Below are 19,450 nucleotides of genomic sequence, written 5' to 3'. Positions count from 1 at the left end.
TACATTTATTCCACTAGAAATCTCAAAGGCATTCTCACCTCAAAGAAGAGTAAAATAAATTTAACTAGTTTGAAATGTTAAATATCTCTCTGAAAATGAGGCGAATACATAATGGAAAGCAGAAATATTTCAATTTCTGCCCTACTTTTTATATAAATTCTAAATGAAATATTCAAAGCTACAAAAAAGTTACAGCTCTCCAATTTAAAAGAAGTGAATACAACATTTATATGGTTCTATTGTGCACCAGGGCGCATCTCATCTGGGGCACCCTATACAATTTGATTGGAACTTGGCTTAGTTCAGGAAAGAGAAGAAAAGTTAATAAGGCAATTATTCATGTGCTACATAAAATCAGACAGGAATTTGAACCTTCTTCGAAAAGGCACAGTATAGAAAGGGACAGCCTTTCCAAAACTCACCAATATGTACCATTTCTAACCTAAATCAACCACTTTCCCTTGTAATTTTCTTATTCCTGTAATTCCACAACACAAACATTCTTTTAAAAAAGCATATGAAATGATTCTGTGGTTAAAATGGAGTATCTTCAGCAACATAAAGGCATATCACCCACTTAGAATGGCCTGTTACTGAGTTTATGACCATTCTCTAGCTCATCTTTTTTCTTTCTCTTGTATAGTACATGGAATATGGTAAGTGTTAAAAACACAGGTGAGACAAGTAGGGAGATGAAAGAACTAATGATGAATGGATAGGATGGAAACAGCATGAAGGTTTTGAATGTCTGGAGTTAACCACGGAGGAGAGAGAATAATATGTAAGGGAAGAGATAGAAAAACAAGTAGTTGTAAATACTAAGAACAATTTCCATCTGCTCCACTATTTGGACTCAAGCCAGATCTGACTTGAGTAGGGAAATCTCTGACACATCTATAGAACTTGCCTTACATATGTTCGAGTCCTTAGGCCTTGAGGTGTGGATAGAGGAATCTATTTGGTCAAGTTCTATGAAAATATCTAGCCTACAAAAATGGCAATTGCATATGTTCAACCTAAGACAAATATTTTTATTTTCAATACTAGTTATTTCCTTCATTATCTCTCTTCTTTCTTCCTCTCAACCATGACTTAGATAAATGTGCTAGAAAATGGACAACCGGAAAGTTCTCCTAAAAAGTTTATGGGACTGCTTGAGGTCACACAGCTGACCATAGGCAGAACAGGAGCCAAGCAACCAGGGTTGAGCCCAGCTCTCTTTCCACAACACCATTGTGACAACTGGGGTGGGAGGGGTGTCCAAGGAGAGAAACAAAGTGGGAGGAGATGTCAGACTTATCTGCTCACTCAGAAATTCACTAAAGGACAAAATTATATATACCAAAATAGAGATCCCTTCCTCCTTATATACCAGAGAACAATGAAGGAATAAAAAATGAGTCAGCAGAAAGAATGACAGGTCCTTCAAGTTCCATGAGCTAACAGCACTTTTTAAGAGTAAATCCCAAGTTTGCCAAATTCAAGAGTCCTCTCCCAGTGATTAGTTAACGTGATTGACAACAAGGGATACTCTGAAGAGCCACTGATCCTGCAGCAACACATCTCTCAAGGTTGGACAGGAGAGCCAGTGCAAAGGATGTTATTCCCTCAGCCATTATTACTGTCCCGAAAAATAAGAGCTTGTACCATTCACAGCAAGCTCCTCCATTAGCTGGAAGTTAAAGACAGATTTTGAAGTCTTGTGGAGGTGTCACCACTGGATTTAATGAGAAATCAACCACAGAGTACAGCGAGGGGAGAAAAATACAGTACAGTCAAGTATATGATCAACCCAAGTTAATCTCATAAGCAGATAAAAGGAAGTTAATAGGCTGTTACTGCAAGCATCCTTGATGGTCACTGGGCCCCTCAGTGTGGTTGAATGTCCTCAAGACATTTCTTCCACAGATTTGCTGATGAGCCTGTTAAAATGTCAGGCTGCTTATGGTGAGTAGCAGGTGCTTAAGTAAGTTGGACTAGAGAGTGAGAAAAAAATCTTTAGTTCCCACCGCCCCTTGTGAATTGTTAAGGTTAAAATTTGGAACTGAAAATTGGTCAACAACAACAACAAAAACCTGCTACAGTAACTAAAATAGATTCTATATGTGAAAGAGAAAATTACTTTTCTCACTCAGTTTGTGCTCCAAGAAACAAAAAATCAAAATATTGGATGAATGTTGTGATTGCCTGCCATTAATGGCAATGCTGTTATTTTAAATAACTGCAAAGAAACTTTTCAAAAGCCTTCAATAATTTCAATAATATTTAAGCCTAGCTGTAGATGACAAATACATCTTTACCTCCCAAAGTTGGATGGCAAAAAATTTTTTTGAGGAACACAACAGAAGTGCCTCTTAAATTTAGCCTTTTTTATATTTTTGTCAGAGCTAAATTACAAGCAATATATTGGTGAGTTTTAAAAGTCAAATAAAGAAAGCAAATTTAGTGCAGAGTTTACAATGGTGATTTCTCATTCCAATAATGATGGGGAACTCATAAAATTGAGGCTTTGCAAGAATAGCAGATTTGTTTGATTTATTTTTAAATTTATAGGCATCAACAAATAGCATAGTTTCCAAATATTTGATCTGATTTTTAAAATCTGGCTGGGAATCTGCAAGTTTCCGTTTTATTGGTTGCTAGATGAGTTTTTATTTGCAGATACATTGTGCCTAATTTTAAACTGCTTCTTGGGCTTTATAGTTTATGTTTAAATGCATAAACATAAAAAGAAGGAGATAACTAAAAGATACTTAAGATCTGAAAGGCGATTTTGAAAGTTTTACTGGACCCCAAACAAATCTTCACTAGCAACAGAAACTACTCTAGTTAGTATGAATAAAAAGAAAATACCAGAAAATAAATGCCACAAAGTGTTTTTGTTTCAACCATCATGGTGTTTTTAAAGATTATCAGTTCAGAACTGTAAAAGCAATCAACAATTATGGCAAATGCTACTACACTAACAAACACTTAGCATTTATTTGTATCAGTGCTTGTCACACTACAGGTTACAGAGGAATCCCCCGGAAATGCAGATTCTGACTGAGGAGGTCTGGAATGGGCCTGAGATACTACATTTCTTGGATCTCTGCTGTGATGCAAATACTGCTGATCCCAGGTCAAGACTTTGCGGAGCAAAAGTCTGTAACGTACTAAGCACTATACTAGTCGTTATGTTTTTACATTTAACCTCCACCACCCTATGATATAGAGTGTATTATCCCCCCTCATCACATAAAGAAACAAAGGAAAAATTTCATATAATTCTGTGACAGGCCCAAAGTATGAACCCAGGTCTCTTTGAAGCCAAAGCCCAGACCTTCTCTATAATAGTTTACTGCCTTCGTCTCTCAAGAAAAGAATTGATCATCATCAGTAGTTAATGCTACTTACTAGCAACTTGCTAATTCATGATGAATTGATTCAAATCAACAATAGAACAGTTTAAAAATCCAGATACCGAGACCCCACTCCACTGTACCTCTTTTTCTACGAATGCAGTAGGAATTGTCAATTCTAAATATTTTCACCATCTCCACAGGTGACTCCGGGTATCACTGAAGTTATTCATTAGTTATTGTTGTCTGTAGTTATCACTGAAACAAATGCCATCCACATTACATTTGTTATTGAAAACAGTAAGTGTGAGGTGTGCTTGCTGATCAAGTATGTAGGCTTAATGGAAAAGATTTCATATTTTTTAAAAGGTAGATGTTTATGTAGCATTTTTGTATTGAATTAAAACATACAAAATTTAATCTTTCTATTAATTCCTTGGCCTCAGCTACAGTCCTATTGTAATTCTCCCTTACTTCATGAAAGGCTCTGATTCAAGAGATGCTGGCGTATCTTGCAGCTGCAAGTAAAAAACCATCCCATTCTAACACCTCCCTAGGAGGCCAGGACACTGGGATGAACCAGGCTCTGATATAATTCTTTTCTTCTGTCTTTGATGCTGTTTTGATGCAAGCGCCTGTCATCAAAAAATATATGATTAGTCAGAGCTTCTACAGGAGACCATTATCATATTTTCTGGAGTTTAAGTAGGGCAAGACTCTCTTCCCATTTCCACTCCTACAGGAAAGTTTTTAGTTTAACCAACCATTTGAAAGAGCCTGTATACTAGGCCATTTATGCAAGACAGAGCAATGAAATTTATGAAGAACTTTTGACAACACAGATTTCTGTTAGACTGCTAAATATTTCTGTTAGACTACTTTTGACAACACAAAAGTAGTCTAACAGAAACGAAACACAAAGGATTGCCTTACACCATAGATTTTTAGATTTTCCCCAAAGTAGAAAGTCCCATCCCCCTAAACAATTCCACAGGTGGCCAGAGGCTTTTCACTGTCTTGACACTACTTTAGGCAGCAGTTGATTTAGCAGTTATCAGAGAACACAGATATGGCACAAGCACGGCATGCCATCAGTAACATCTGGAGCCAGTTACTCAACTCACATTTAGGAAAGACACATGTGAGTCCTAAGTTCTACCATTTTTGACATTACAAGTGACTGGATATTCCTATAGAGTTTTTCTTCCTGTTTTCAAAAGTCTGATTTAAAATTCAAATTTATCAGACAGAAGTCAAGTATACTTAATTTCAGCATTTTATTATTCAAAATACATTAAGAGCAATGCCCTCAAGATAATAAATTCACTTTTTAGAATAATCAGAGAGCCAGGACTTATTATTGTTTTAGTCAAGAAAATCTGGCTGCTAGAAATAAACATATGATACAAAGTTACTCAATCACATCTTTCATTCATTACTACACTCGTGAGTCTTTTAACATGGCTGAATTTTTATTTTATTTATTTAACTTTTTATTTTATTTTATTTTATTTTATTTTATTTTATTTTATTTTATTTTATTTTTCTGAGACGGAGTCTTGCTCTGTCACCTAGCCTGAAGTGCAGTGGTGCGCCCTCCACTCACTGCAAGCTCCGCCTCCTGGGTTCACGCCATTCTCCTGCCTCAGCCTCCCTAGTAGCTGGGACTACAGGCACCTGCCACCATGCCTGGCTAATTTTTTTTGTATTTTTAGTAGAGACAGGGTTTCACTGTATTAGCCAGGATGGTCTCAATCTCCTGACCTCGTGATCTGCCCTCCTCGGCCTCCCAAAGTGCTGGGATTACAGGCATAAGTCACCACATCCGGCCTGAATTTTTATTTTTTTATTTTTTATTTTTGAGGTAAGGTCTTGCTCTGTCACCAAGGCTGGAATACAATGGCATGATCTTGGCTCGCCGCAACCTCAACTCCTGGGCTCAAGCGATTCTCCTGCCTCAGCCTCCTGAGTAGCTGGGATTACACCACCTGAGTAGCTGTTTTGTTTTTTTGTTTTTTTATAGAGATGTGGTTTCCTCATGTTGCCCAGGCTGGTCTCAAACTCCTGGGCTCAAGCAATCCATCTGCCTTGGCCTCCCAAGTACTGAGATTATAGGCATGAGCCACTGCACCTGGCAACATGAGTGGATTTTTAATGGAATCTTATTCCAAAGAGGACTCCAAATTTATTTTTTGTCACAATGCAGCATAAAACCATTATGGAATGCATTATTTCCCAATGAAAAGATTCTAAATGCCATATTTCTCAATACTTATACATTATATGTACATATTTCAGCAGACAACCCCAAACTGAGTGCAAAGTTATCAACAGAAATGTTCTGTTAATACAACCTTTAAGAGCTCCTATTAATAGAAACATTTCTTCTATGCATATTGTGCAGGACCTTGTGACTCAAAGTGTGGTCCCTGGACCAGCACAGTATCATTTGAGAGCTTGTTAGAAATGCAAAATCTCAGGCCTCACCCTAGATCAACTGAATCAGTGTCTGCATTTTAAGAAGATCTCCAGATGACTTCACAGGTACTTACCATTTTGAGAAAAACTGGCATAGCTCTTATGCAGCTAGGGTGCTCATAGATGTTTTCAGATGTCATTCTCACAACCACCCTATGAGCTAGATATTTTCATTACCATTTTAAGGAGAAGAAGAAATAAAACTCAGTAGTAACTTTCCAAGGTCACATAAACAGAAAAAGACAATTGCAAACACAGTTCCATCAGACACTCAGTCTCTAAAGGACTCTCTTCAGTGCAGACACCCAAGTCTGTGACTGGCTCTCTTGTGATCTGTGACAGAAGTCACCATCATAAGGATCTGTCCATGAAGAAAGTCAGTTTAGACTGAGCAGGTAGAGGAAATGTGTACTTACATAAATATGCATCTCTCAGCATCCAAAGGTTAGGGTGTCATCCTCCTAGAAACTCCCCCCACCTCACCAAAGAGGATTAATTTAATCACTTAAATTATGTAGTGCTGTGAATACTTACATCAAAATAACTCATCCTTTTCTACAGAAATAAATTTCAAGTCTCTGATCCTAGCCTAAAGCCTGTATTTTTCTAGTGCAAATTGGACATCTATTTAGGCTTAAGGCAGAGAGGTGTTAACTAATATGAAGCGAAATGAGAGAAAGTATAAAGCACAGAAGTTAAGAGTGTTGACTCACAAGTCCTGTGGCTTGTTTTTACAGCCTGGTTTCATGAGTTATGAGCTCTGTGACCTTGAGCAGCTAATGAGCCATGCTGTGCCTCAGTTCCTTTATATATTCTAAAGGGATGATCATAACATGCCCATCTCATGAGATGTTAAGGACTAAAGGAATTCATACATATGGTAAACACAGAACAGTGAATGCCTGACACCTAAAGTGCTCAATAAATATTAATTTTACAATAAGGTATAGGAAACAGAACAAAAAAAGTTAGTTTATTCTGTCTTCATTAATCTTATATAAAAAAATCCATTTCCTTTAACATGAGGATTACAGAAATGCATTCTGTTCTGATACTGTGCCTAATACCTACAATAAGATCACAACCTGTGTATGGCTAATGTTATTTATTTCATGTACTCTTGCCAAGGTTTTTCAACCAGGTTGATGCGAACCACTGAAGACAGAACCTTTCTTACTGGTCTTTATTTCTCACTATTCCTTGCTTATATAAACTACTTAACAGATATTTATCTTTGATGGTGCAACATGAACAATAAAAATCTGAATTATAAAGCACAAATTTCAAACTTCATTTAAAAAAAAAAGACAGCCACAAAGTTAGAAATATAATCATGTAGCTTAAATATTACTAAACCTATTTTAAATTTATTGCTAAAAATGCATCTACTCATCAAATAATTCCTGTAATATCAACCATGACAACTCAACCCAGTTGTTTCATGGAGCTAGAATAAAATCTCACTCTTAAAACACTGTAAATAACTTACTCTTCAATAAGTAAATGCCTGTGTATGACACTGAACATAAAGAACGATGAAGATTATATCATCCAGCCCTCCTAAAACTCTTCTAGATTTTCTTGCCAATGCACCAACAGAGATAAAAGGAAAGTTATTACCTGAAATAAAACCTCACTCCAATTTACTGCCACATTTCCAGGCATCTCATATCAAACATAACTATTAATAGCAGGATTCTCAAACTGCAAGTTCAGTCTAATTTATAATTTATCTCCCCGACTTTTCCTGTTTTTCTGTCCTGGGATTTTTCAGCCTGAAAGAAACACCATCCTGTTTCATAAGTTTGGTTTAGAAACAGTGACTACAGATCCTCTGCAAATGGGACACTATACCTTTGGCTGGGCTGTGATCTGGAGATAGGGCAGACTTACTACTATCTCTAGAATACAATGGCCTGCTCACCCACATATCCCTCCCTTCTGTCTCACATTGCTAACAGGATAGCTATGAGTTTCTATAGAACTTGTCACCAGGGAACTGTCCAACATACTTTGGCAAAGGAATTATTTTGCTGCCTAAGGAAAGAGGATAGGAGGAGAGTAAAAAGAATAATCTCTTGCTTGGAAGCTAGCCATCTAATTAAACTCAGAAGAGTATTGATTCTGTCCACTTAGATTAACTTTAATTTTATGTATAACCAAATTATAGATTCAACTTAACCAATGTAGATCCCTGAAATCTCTCCAGAAATATATCAAACATCTCTAAGTGAAATTTCCCAAGTGAACATGGTTGCAGCCCAACTTGATTTAATGTTTATTTTCTATTTTAACTTAAAATCTTAGCACAAAAGGATAAATTGAGGCAGTGTATTAAGTAGAATGCAGTCCACATGATTTAACAGAGAAAGAAGAAACAGTCTTATATTCATTAAGGGTATGTTAATATTCCAGTGGTTTATAAAATATTCAAGAGTAGCATTTTAAATTAAATTGTTAGTGTGTGCAATAATTTTCACCTAACACATCACACATTATAAAAGCATTTGCATATATTAAAATCCAAATATTCCAAAGTTCACACATGGTGACAAGGATATGAAATCCTGAATTTCGAGCTTGACTAACCAATATCTGACTAGTGTGTTCCACCTCTTTACTAAATGCTGAGCAAGAGAAAACAAACTAAGTATTTGGATCTGAGCCTTAATAATTCTCAGTGTCAGGTCATAAATCTCCCGATGGGAAAATATTAAATTCTGAAATCACTTTTGAAAGAATTTACAGCATTATTTTCTTCAGATTATTTGCAACATAGCACCAATTTTGTTATCTCTGAGTTACTGTGGATATAATTGAATCCGAAAAATGCAGAATGGACCACGTCTCTTATCCATACATTTCTACCAAGTTTCCACTTGATTGCTTTACTGGTCTATTTTTCATACAATTATCACTCACTAATATTGAATACTTTTCCCTGAAATCAGCTAAAATATTTTTAGAATGCATGGGTGACAGAAAACTCAGGTAGTGAAGAAATGTTTTATTTGTAAAGCTGAACAAACTGTTCCCAGAATTGTCTTGAAAGGGAAGGACAAAGGAATAGGTAACCATGCATTTAAGAAAACAGGTGCCTTGTATCTAATTTTCCAAATCTCTATGATTTATAGGAAGACAAATCTGAAAAGTTTTTAATGGCTATGGAGCATAAAGTAGCTAGAACTTTCAGAGAAGCAAAAATATTTCTCCTTCTAGAAATATATCTTCAAAGTCCCTAATAAACCCATTAAACTGTTAGCAAATTGCATTTCTTAAACCTTTTAAAGGGGGCCACTTTAATCTTCCAAGAGAAGATTGTCTAGGGCAAGATACAAAGACTTCTTACCATGATTACTGTTCACAAGCTAAAAATAGCCATCTGAGAAAATTGAGATCAAGGAACTTCCTGACACAAACCTGACCTAATTCAACAATTTGATCTTTATCAGTCCCTGCTGAAGACCTAGAGAGTTGTGAAGCTTCTGCTAAGAATAAAAGACCACACAGAGGGCTCAGAACCCTAGTTACAATTTACATTAAAATAATCAGGCTTGCAAAAGATTATAAATTATCTAATGTCTGCTAACAGAGGATCTGTTAAATTAATTTTGGAAAACCCACACGATGAACTACTATGTAGCTGTGAAAAAGGAGGCCCAAGGCACTTCTATATGTGGAACAAAATTTGAAACATATTATAAGAGGAATGAATTCAAGGCACAGAAAATGTGTAGTAATATGTTAATGTTTACTACAGATACTCACACTGACATACACAGCATAGCATTCTGGAAGGCTACACAAGAAAGAGACAACAGTGATTGTTTCTAGGAAGGAGAAAGAAAGGAGAGACAATCAAGGAAAAGATACAGAAATCTAGATTTTTCACTCTATGGCTCTCCTATCTTTGCATTTTGTGCCTGTTCATCTGACGCCTATTTTTAAATCACATTTAAAAGCACCAGGGAAAGAATATGTCTGTGTTCAAAAATATGCAGCCATGTTAGCAGTCCTGCACCTCTAACTGTATGCCCTAGAAGGAGTCAGGACGACAGGTCCTACAATCACTTTGTCCTCTCCTCATTCACCAGGAATCTCCACATAACAAATATTTTGTTTTAAATATGGGTATACATCTTTTCCACCTACTGTTCTTTAGATTGTTTAAAATACATTTCCCGTGGTAGTGCCAAGAGGGTGGTTCAGTGGCAAAAGCCATTTCCCCCATATTAATCTCCATCAGCCTCTTTACAAATACTTCCTAAAACAAACATACATCCTAAATAAAAGGATGCCTTCAAGTAGAAAAGTAGCTCTAATGCCAGTTTACATCCAGCTTCCATTCCTTCATCTCTAAACCCTTCTATTTAGAAAATTTGAGGCTGTCACTATATTGTCCCCATATTTGGGAGAAAAAACATTCCCCATTTGGTTCATCCCTCCTTGACAGTATTAGAATATGAAGGAGTTGACTAGGTAAGACAGAATATACTACTATGAGCGAGGGCTTTGGAGACAGACTGCCCAAGTTTGAACTGTGGATTTGCCACTCATTATGTAAATTTGGGCAACTAACCTAACTTCTCTGTGCCTATTTCCTCATCTGTAAAATATAAATAATATTATCTGTCTAACAGCACAATTTTTCATTCTGCAGGCTGTGACAATTAATATGAGTAAGGAAATCAATTTTCTGAATCTCAAATGGACTTTTAAAAATGAAATTAAACATAATAAAATGGAATGGAATAAAAAATCACGAGTTACTAGACATAATAAAAGTTGATTCATTATTTATTTTCCTAATCATATACAATATATACATAGAGGAAGTATATATGTTCTAAATGTCAATTTTTTCATTGGGGGTTATGTTCAAAAGGTTAAAGGCTTTTGTCATAGGTGGACTGTGTGAATAAAAGGTATTAATAAATATAAAGTACTTAGAACACTGTTTGGTACTGTGTAAGACCTCTAAGCTAACTGCAGAATCCTTGTTATAAGAACAGTAACCTATTTTTGTCATCATCATCACCATCATCACCTCTCTCCAGAACTGAGAGGTAAACAAATAACATCAATATAAAATTATGTGAGCAAAAAGTTACATTAACATAAAGATCTTATTACAATTTAATTAATGACATTAAAAATCTATAAAAACAACCGTCAACAATATATAAATTTTTTTAGAGACAGAAATTTGAAAGAGATAATAGAGTAGATTTATATAACATGGTTCAGAAAGACACTGAATTTAGGGGCCTTCAGCAATTTAGTAAGTGTGTGTGTGTGTGTGTGTGTGTGTATGTGTGTAGTGGATTTGTACAAGTTCATAAAAATCTGTAGAAAATGTCAACTTCTCTTTCCCCTGATTCTATACTTGTAAGTTAACAATGCTGTATGATGTCTATGTCACACCTGCAGGAATATATCAAAGGTGGAGGCCTGAATTGGTATCATGGACAATTCAATCACTGGACAAGGGATTTGTTGGGATATCCCCAACTCTAAATGTTAACTTGTGCACAGTGAGAATATCAGGAGGAGTTAAACGTGAGTATACGCATATTTTTTTGTTATGTCTCTGATTCTCATTAGAAAAAGAAAACTGGCATTTCTGACTTGTACATGTGTTCCTTAAGAGACTGGTTAACATGAGGCCGTCACTGACACACAGGCCAACTCTTACTTTACTGACAAAATTCAGTTTCAGGACACACATATTGCTAAAACAACGTGAACACAGCCAGAGATGCTGTCATTCTCTAAAGATTTTCTGGGCCATGGCATATCGTCCTCCAAAGAAATATCTATCCCAGTGTTTTTCAAAATCATGTAGTCACAGAGCCCAACATAAAACTTTGTGATATGTAAAACAGAAAATCAAAGTTCCTATAGCTGAAATGGACATGGGGAAGCCTGGGAATCATTCCTGATCATCCCCCGCCCCCCAGTCCTCCCTCTTTCCAATGTGGCAGGCCTCAAAGGGATAGCTTGAAAGTCTCTACACTATCTGGGCACTTATCAAGCTAAAGTGTGCATCTGAATGATCAGGAACATGAGTTAAAATCCACATGGCTGGGCTGCACCAGTGTCTGATTCAGAAAGCCTAGAATTTGCATTTCTAATGGTCCAGGAATCACACTTTGAGGACCATTGCCCTATCACATTGCTTCAACACATCTGTTTAATATCACAAACAAGGACCACCTGGATTTCATCCTTTGCAATTAATTTGAAATATTTAAATATTTTTAATTATAATAGCATTTTGTAAAAAATCTAGATACTGAAGTAGGTAAATTTGAGCTTTTTTTTTCATCCAAGCTAGTTTTAAAATCTAGTGATTTAGTTTTATTAATTGAGAACAATTCCACCAGGCCATGAGAAGGCTCTCATAACGTGCTACCACAACAAATGTTCCTGAAAGTTCTTTAGGTTCAGTTTGCTTACAGAACGATAAATGTTCCCTGTTTGGAAATAGTCCCCAAATGTTCCCTCTTGTTTAAACTGTGTGAATTCTTAACATACTCAGCACACATACTGTAATCTATGACTGAATGGAGGCCTTTCTCTCCTCAGGGAGAATGGAAGGATGTTATTTTGGGGAACAGTGAGGCTACCTTTACCATTTTTTTCTAACTCACAAAATACTGCAATAAAGTATTGCTCAACTCAGACTGAAACAATTTTCCCATCTGTCAAAATATTTTAAATAGTATCAAGCTGGTATTACTTTGTCAAAACATTTCATCAGAGACAGTATCTAAATTTAAACAAGCAGTTCCTCGAACTATGTAAGTAAGGTGAATAAGCTGCCACTGACACAGTATATTTTTCGGAAAATCTGCAAGGTCTCATTAGAAAGACCTTAAAGGAAATGGGTGTTTAAAGCAAGGACAAGTGTACCTTGGGCTGAACATTTCATTGTCCTTGAAATGATTTATTTCAACTCCTCCCAAACGCCATGAAACAAGCTCAGCTTTACAATATTTCTGGTCAAAGTCTCAGTAAACTCACAATTATGCAATGAAATGTGGGTAATATGGATTGACTTAGAGATCTCCACAAACACAAGCAGGCAATTTGCATATATTCTCCAAGGGAATTGGAGTTGACACGAATTCTCCCCTCACCAGCCACGTGACTTTGTTCAGGTTCCCTGATGTTTCTGGACCTGTTTCTACATCTACACACAAACGTAAAGTCTGCCTTATAAAGTGGATCTGAAGAAGGGATCATTCAATGAACCCTATCTTCCTGTCTTAGTATTTACACATAAAAACTCATACAAATCCCCAGAATTTGAGTTTAAATTAGAGAAGAGCATGAATAAGAGAAAAAATAATGGCTAACATCTTTTCATATTCTATAGATATATATATACACATATATATGTAACTTATACCCCGGTTTAATATAGTTTCCACTTCTTTTTGTTATAAATCTGACACAAGAAAAAGATTAATAGAACATTCTTTCCAGGTCAGACACACCTAATATATTTTTCTCCATGAAGTAGCATATCTTCAATCACCCACTGAGTATACCAAACCTTTTTTATATCTTTAAGAAATTTAAAATCTAATACCACGTACTAAATGCAGATCAAATATCACTTTGAAAGGGAGTACAGTATATTTACAGCAAATAATGATTAGGCTATGAACTGTCCAAAGCTTAAATAATTACAGATCAGAGTTCAAGTGTACCTTTTCCTCAAAAGAAAAGTTCTTTTCTTGTATATGGTTAAGCAAATCTATATAACTATGAAAGAAACAGGGCTACAACAGTGATTTATTTTCTTTTGATGTTTAAAAGTATTCTATGTAGGCCTGGTTTTGCAAATTTCACATTTTAATTAACCTAGTTCATATAGATTGCTAAAACCAACTTCATGAATTGGATGAAGTGTCTAATAATCAACATCAGTCAGTGACACTATTAAAATGTTTAAGTTACTTGGCAATATAAACATAAATTAAGGCAAAGTTCTTAAAATTACATTTGAGTTTAAAAACATGTGTTTTTATATTTGTAACGTTTTCTTATACATATACATTTGTAGGTATCAGAAATGGTTTTTCTTCCAGAACTTTTTGAAAAGCTTCAAGTATTTTCATTTCCTGGAAAGTACATCTAGTCAGATGGAGAACCACTGGTGCATGTATTCCACACCCTGATCTTTGGTGTTACTGACATCAGCTGTTTTGTTAATGCATAATTGTTTTTAAAATATTACTATGACTTTAATAATTATGATTCTTTTTCAATTTTACAAATTTTTTAAAAATTTGAGACACAGTCTCACTCTGTCACCCAGGCTGGAGCACAATGGCACAATTTTGGCTCACTGCAACCTCTGCCTCCTGGGTTCAAGTTATTCTCCTGTCTCAGTCTCCCGAGTAGCTGGGGCTACATGTGTGCACCACCATACCTGGCTAATTTTTGTATTTTTAATAGAGGCAGGGTTTCACCGTGTTAACAGGTCAGCCTGGTCTACAACTCCTGACCTCAAGTTATCTGCCCGCCTCACACTCCCAAAGTGCTGGGAATGCAAGCGTGAGCCATGGCACCCGGCAATAATTATGATTTTATAATGTTGGAGACTAGTTTTAGAACCTAAGAAACAGCAAGCACTTTATTTGTGAAAATGACATGGTAACAAGAAGAACTTTGGAGGAAATGAAGTATTTTTTTAATGGCCTTGAACAATTACCATTATTTTCACAAAACTCAATGTGTTCAAGATGATTCTTATATTAAGAGCCTTTCTAATACACATCAGAACTTTCATTTATGTGCCCTCCCTTTGTACTCTTGGATTAACAGGCATAAATGTTCATGCTTGTTGAGGTGTCAATTACTTGCCCACGGACTCAAAGCTCATAAATGGGGAAGTCAGGATTTGAACTTGAGAGGTATGACTTCAAAACAGATACTCTTGCCTCCCCCTACACACACACACACACACACACACACACACACACACACACACACACAAGAACTTCCCTCCTCTAGCTGAGGGGCCAAGACATAAACACACAACAAATTTAATAATATAAGAAAAAATTAACTTCACATTAATAGATAGAAGACATATCACAATGTTAACTGTGCAATGAGGTCCAGGAGAGAAGTGAGATCACAGTCTGCTGGCTGAGATGACCAGGGGAGATGGCTGCATGAGGGAGTTTGGAAATGGACATGGAGAATGAGAAGAATTTAAGTAAGTGGGGGGGTGTCTCGCAAATCCAAAATAGCAGGAGCCAAAAGGAGTGTGAGTAAACAAGTCTGGTTAGAGTGAAGAATTTATATTCAGCAATATTGATGAAGCTAGAAAAACAGTTGAAATAACTGTAGAAATCTTAAAGTCTGAGGAGTTAAGACTTAATCCTGCCAGGATGAATATCCATCCAAAGATCGTAAGCAAGAAAATGCCTGGATCAAAAGGTGTTAAAGAAAAGTAATTACCAGTAGCATGAATAGCACCATTTGGAGAGACACCAAAAGTATGTGTAGAAGCCTTCAGAATCTATTTGGTCAATTCCAAACTATTCCTATATTACTCAGTCTTAATTAAACTTAGATTACTATCATCTTTTCTGTCCTACAAAGGCTGCTACCTCAAAACAATGTAAACATATTTCTGGAGCATGGGTAAAACTCAGATTTACTTCTGAAAACACATCATAACAGATGCTATCAACAGTCCATCCATATTTCCTTGCTTTTGCGACTGCAGTACACAGTGGCCAGACATTGACTTCTAACTGTAATGACTGGATGTATTTTTCAGTGGCCAGAAGTGCTGAGGAATTAACACCCCTACCCCCAGTCTGAGTCCTATCCACAGCAGCCCCCAACCAATAACAATGGTCTAGAGTTGGTATTGAAATGACCCCGCTCCTCATCCTGCGTGCCTGTTGCACAGTTTTCCAGAGCTCCACAGCAGAACTAAGCTTTAGTTACACAGCACACCAACTTACTTGATAACATATTGTTTTTTTGGCTGCCTTCCATTCCCTGCCTCATTTCCCCTATTGGAGTTTCCTGGGATCTCCTCCCAAATAAACAACTTACATTTCATTCCATGTCTCAGGACTGGGGAATGAATTGCTGGGGGTGGGAATAAATTCAAACTAAAATACATCTTGGTGTTCTAGCTCACTCACCTGGGCTCAGGTTACCTTCCTTGTTCTAGTTAGTCCCTCAAGACCTGGCAAGTACTTCCCTTCACCAACCCATTCCAAGTTCTCCTGATCAGCCCAGGCCACTGTGCCAACTCCCTTTCCTGAACCCTTAAGCAATTACTGCTGCACTCTTTACTCACTCTGTATTACATGGCGTGCTATGCATATATCTTGTCTTCTCATCTACTAGACCCCTGCCTAGAGATCAGAAACTTTGCTTCTTTGTATGCTCTACAAGGGTAGAGCAGAACTATGCGTCATTCAAACAGTTCTAGATTACTATTTCTCTGGTTGACTTACAGACCAGAAAACCTGATGACAAAAGGGGAGTCATGCTTTATTCAGCTTTGAGTTATGTTTCTTTGGGCACATATGGGTTGGCACAGTGGAAGAAGGTGAAAGGACCAGCAAATGTGAATGTGAATTTCTAGCTTCAGTGGAAGCAAACTATTCCAGATCATGTTTTCATTTTTCTTTTTCAGAATTAGTTGAGAAAGTGGGGAAACTAACAATATTTATTTTTCTTTTACTCAAACCTAAAATTATTCATGTATTTTCACATTTGATGACTGTTTATTGAGCACCTGCTGTGTGTCAGGCACTGGCCTAGGATATCTGCATGCACTGGTTGGTGGAGGGTATATGATTTTTGCTATTGTGGCACTTATCATCAAGAGCGAAGATGGAAGAAGATATACAATGTGCAAGTAAAAGCAAACACAAACATTACAATTATAAAAAGTGGGCTATGGAGGAAAGATACAGAATTCTGGAAAAGAGAATAACCAGGAGGGAAAGGTGCTACTCAGATTGGTGGGTCAGAAAAGGTCTTCCTGCCCTGACGGAAGAGTGTGTGAGCCAAAAACTGATTTCTTACCCTATGAAGAAATGCAATTTAGAATTTCCGGTTCTTAAACTTTTTACCCTATTCCAATAAAATCAGGGACCATGGCATCTGGATGTGTTAGGAAGGATTCACTAGTCAGGGACAGTGGAGATGGGGGTGGGGGCACATGTGAATGTCCAGGGCAGCATGGTTCATTTTTATACATTTTCCACTGAGGGTTCTATGCTTCTGAGTTGCTGGAGAATTTCTCTTAGAGAAATCACAAGACATATTCTTAAGTCTTGGAATATGTAAAAGTGACTTACACACTCTGCTCCCATTGAAATTGATGTATGGACCTCAAATATTATATGAACAGTGTAGAATATGACATATTTTGTGATTGCATGGTAGGTGATCTAATTTCTAAGATTCATTGATCCCTATTACCTTTTTGTCAAAGAAAACCTACTTTTTTTCAACTTTCATGCAGTACTTGTACTCTAATGACTTTTTCACATATCTGTGTCCCCTGCTAAACAGCCTGAGGGTCCCCAAAGCACAAGCCACATTACTTTACCTATAACCGGGGCTCCATGATGTTTGCTAAGAATTAATAATACTATTAGCACTTATGAAATGCTTAATATTTTCCACACACTGTGCTAAGAGCTGCTGGTACTGCTTGAGAGTATGAGCTCCGAAGTCTGGTGGTCTGAGCTTTTTAAAAATCTGGCTCTAGTTCAACCATTGTGGAAAACAGTGTGGCGATTCCTCAAGGATCCAGAACTAGAAATACCATTTGACCCAGTCATCCCATTACTGGGTATATACCCAAAGGATTATAAGTCATGCTGCAATAAAGACACATGTACAGCACTATGCACAATAGCAAAGACTTGGAATCAACCCAAATGTCCATCAGTGATAGACTGGATTAAGAAAATGTGGCATATATACACCATGGAATACTATGCAGCCATAAAATAGGATGAGTTTGTGTCCTTTGTAGGGACATGGATTGCCGCTGAAAACCATCATTCTCAGCAAACTATCGCAAGAACAGAAAACCAAATACCACATGTTCTCACTCATAGGTGGGAATTGAACAATGAGATCACTTGGACACAGGAAGGGGAACATCACACACCGGGGCCTATTGTGGGGTGGGGGGAGGGGGGAGGGATAGCATTAGGAGATATACCTAATGTAAATGACGAGTTAATGGGTGCAGCACACCAACATGGCACATGTATACATATGTAACAAACCTGCACGTTGTGCACATGTACCCTAGAACTTAAAGTACAATAAAAAAAAAAAAAAAAAAAATCTGGCCCTATCAGTACCAGCACTAGATCTTTGGGAAAGTAATTTATACTCATCATTCCTTAAAGCTACCATCCATACCAGATAATTCCTAACTCATAACTTAGTCATGAACATAAATTACAGTGTACAGAAGGCACTTAGTACAGTCTCCAGTATATTTAAATGCTGAACTTTTAAACTCTTATATCATATAACCCCACAATAGTACCATGTAACACATGAGGACCCTGGGGCTTGGAGATTCAAAACACTTTGCTAATGCTGGGCAGAGCCCTGGTCAACCAAATTCTATGGGACTCTGTATCAGGCAGGGTTTATACTAAGCTGCTGTAACAAAGAAACCAATTAATACAGTGCTGTAAACAACAGAGAAGTTTATTTCTTTCTTGTGTAACACTTCAGGTTGGCAGGACCTCATCAACCAAGGGTCTTTCCACCTTGCTGCCCTGACATTCCTAGAGCACTGCTACAGCATAAGGTTGACACTGGACCAAAACCATGTGAGGTTCCACTCAGCAGGAGGGGGAAGGAACATGGAGCATAACTAATATCTTATAGCACAGATCCAGAAGTGATACAAATTGCCAAATCACTCACATTCTATTCATAAGAACTTAGCCACATGGCCACACCTATCTCAAATAGGAACTGGAAGTCCTAGTGCCTAGTTGACCAGCACGTGTTGAGGTACTGTTTCCATGAAACAAGAAGGAATGGAATTTGATAGCCAGCTAACAATCTTACCATGGACTCCAGCACCTGTGCTTTCAACATAAAGAATGTAAGAGTCTCATTCCGGCCAGGCGCAGTGGCTCACGCCTGTAATTCCAGCACTTTAGGAGGCTAAGGCGGGCGGATCACGAGGTCAGGAAATAGACAGCATCCTGACTAACATGGTAAAAATCCGTCTCTACTAAAAATACAAAAATAAAAATAAAAATTAGCCAGGCATGGTGGCGGGCGCCTGTAGTCCCAGCTACTCAGGAGGCTAAGGCAGGAGAATGGCGTGAACCCGGGAGGTGGAGCTTGCAGTGAACCGAGATTGTGCCACTGCACTCCAGCCTAGGCAACACAGTGAGACTCCATGTCAAAAAAAAAAAAAAAAAAAAAAGAGTCTCATTCCATAACTGCCCTTTTGCCATCACTGAAAACTTAATAGCTTTATGTTAGTGACTTGACCATAATACAGGTGGGGTGAATTTACCACACACTTAATCATTATATTAACTGGTGTTCTACCCTTTCTATGAAAAACTCTCAATATTCTAATGGCT

The 19,450-nt window shown here is 37.2% G+C and overlaps 1 protein-coding gene and 1 long non-coding RNA gene across 7 annotated transcripts in view; one reads left to right on the top strand and one right to left on the bottom strand.

Annotated features, from left to right (window-relative positions):
* Positions 1–19,450, bottom strand: part of HDAC9 (histone deacetylase 9) — a 907,594-nt gene that overhangs the window by 664,511 nt on the left and 223,633 nt on the right. The gene's annotated exons all lie outside the window — the stretch shown is intronic.
* Positions 1–19,450, top strand: part of LOC115898265 — a 32,033-nt gene that overhangs the window by 9,855 nt on the left and 2,728 nt on the right. For both annotated transcript variants that reach the window (XR_004057957.1, XR_004057958.1), the window contains one exon: positions 11,250–11,378. This is a non-coding gene — a long non-coding RNA (uncharacterized LOC115898265). The remainder of the gene's footprint in view (positions 1–11,249; positions 11,379–19,450) is intronic.

The sequence above is a fragment of the Rhinopithecus roxellana genome, chromosome 6, assembly GCF_007565055.1.
Source record: "Rhinopithecus roxellana isolate Shanxi Qingling chromosome 6, ASM756505v1, whole genome shotgun sequence".
NCBI classification, from domain to species: Eukaryota; Metazoa; Chordata; class Mammalia; order Primates; family Cercopithecidae; genus Rhinopithecus; species Rhinopithecus roxellana.
This window is presented reverse-complemented; position numbering and strand designations above follow the sequence as displayed.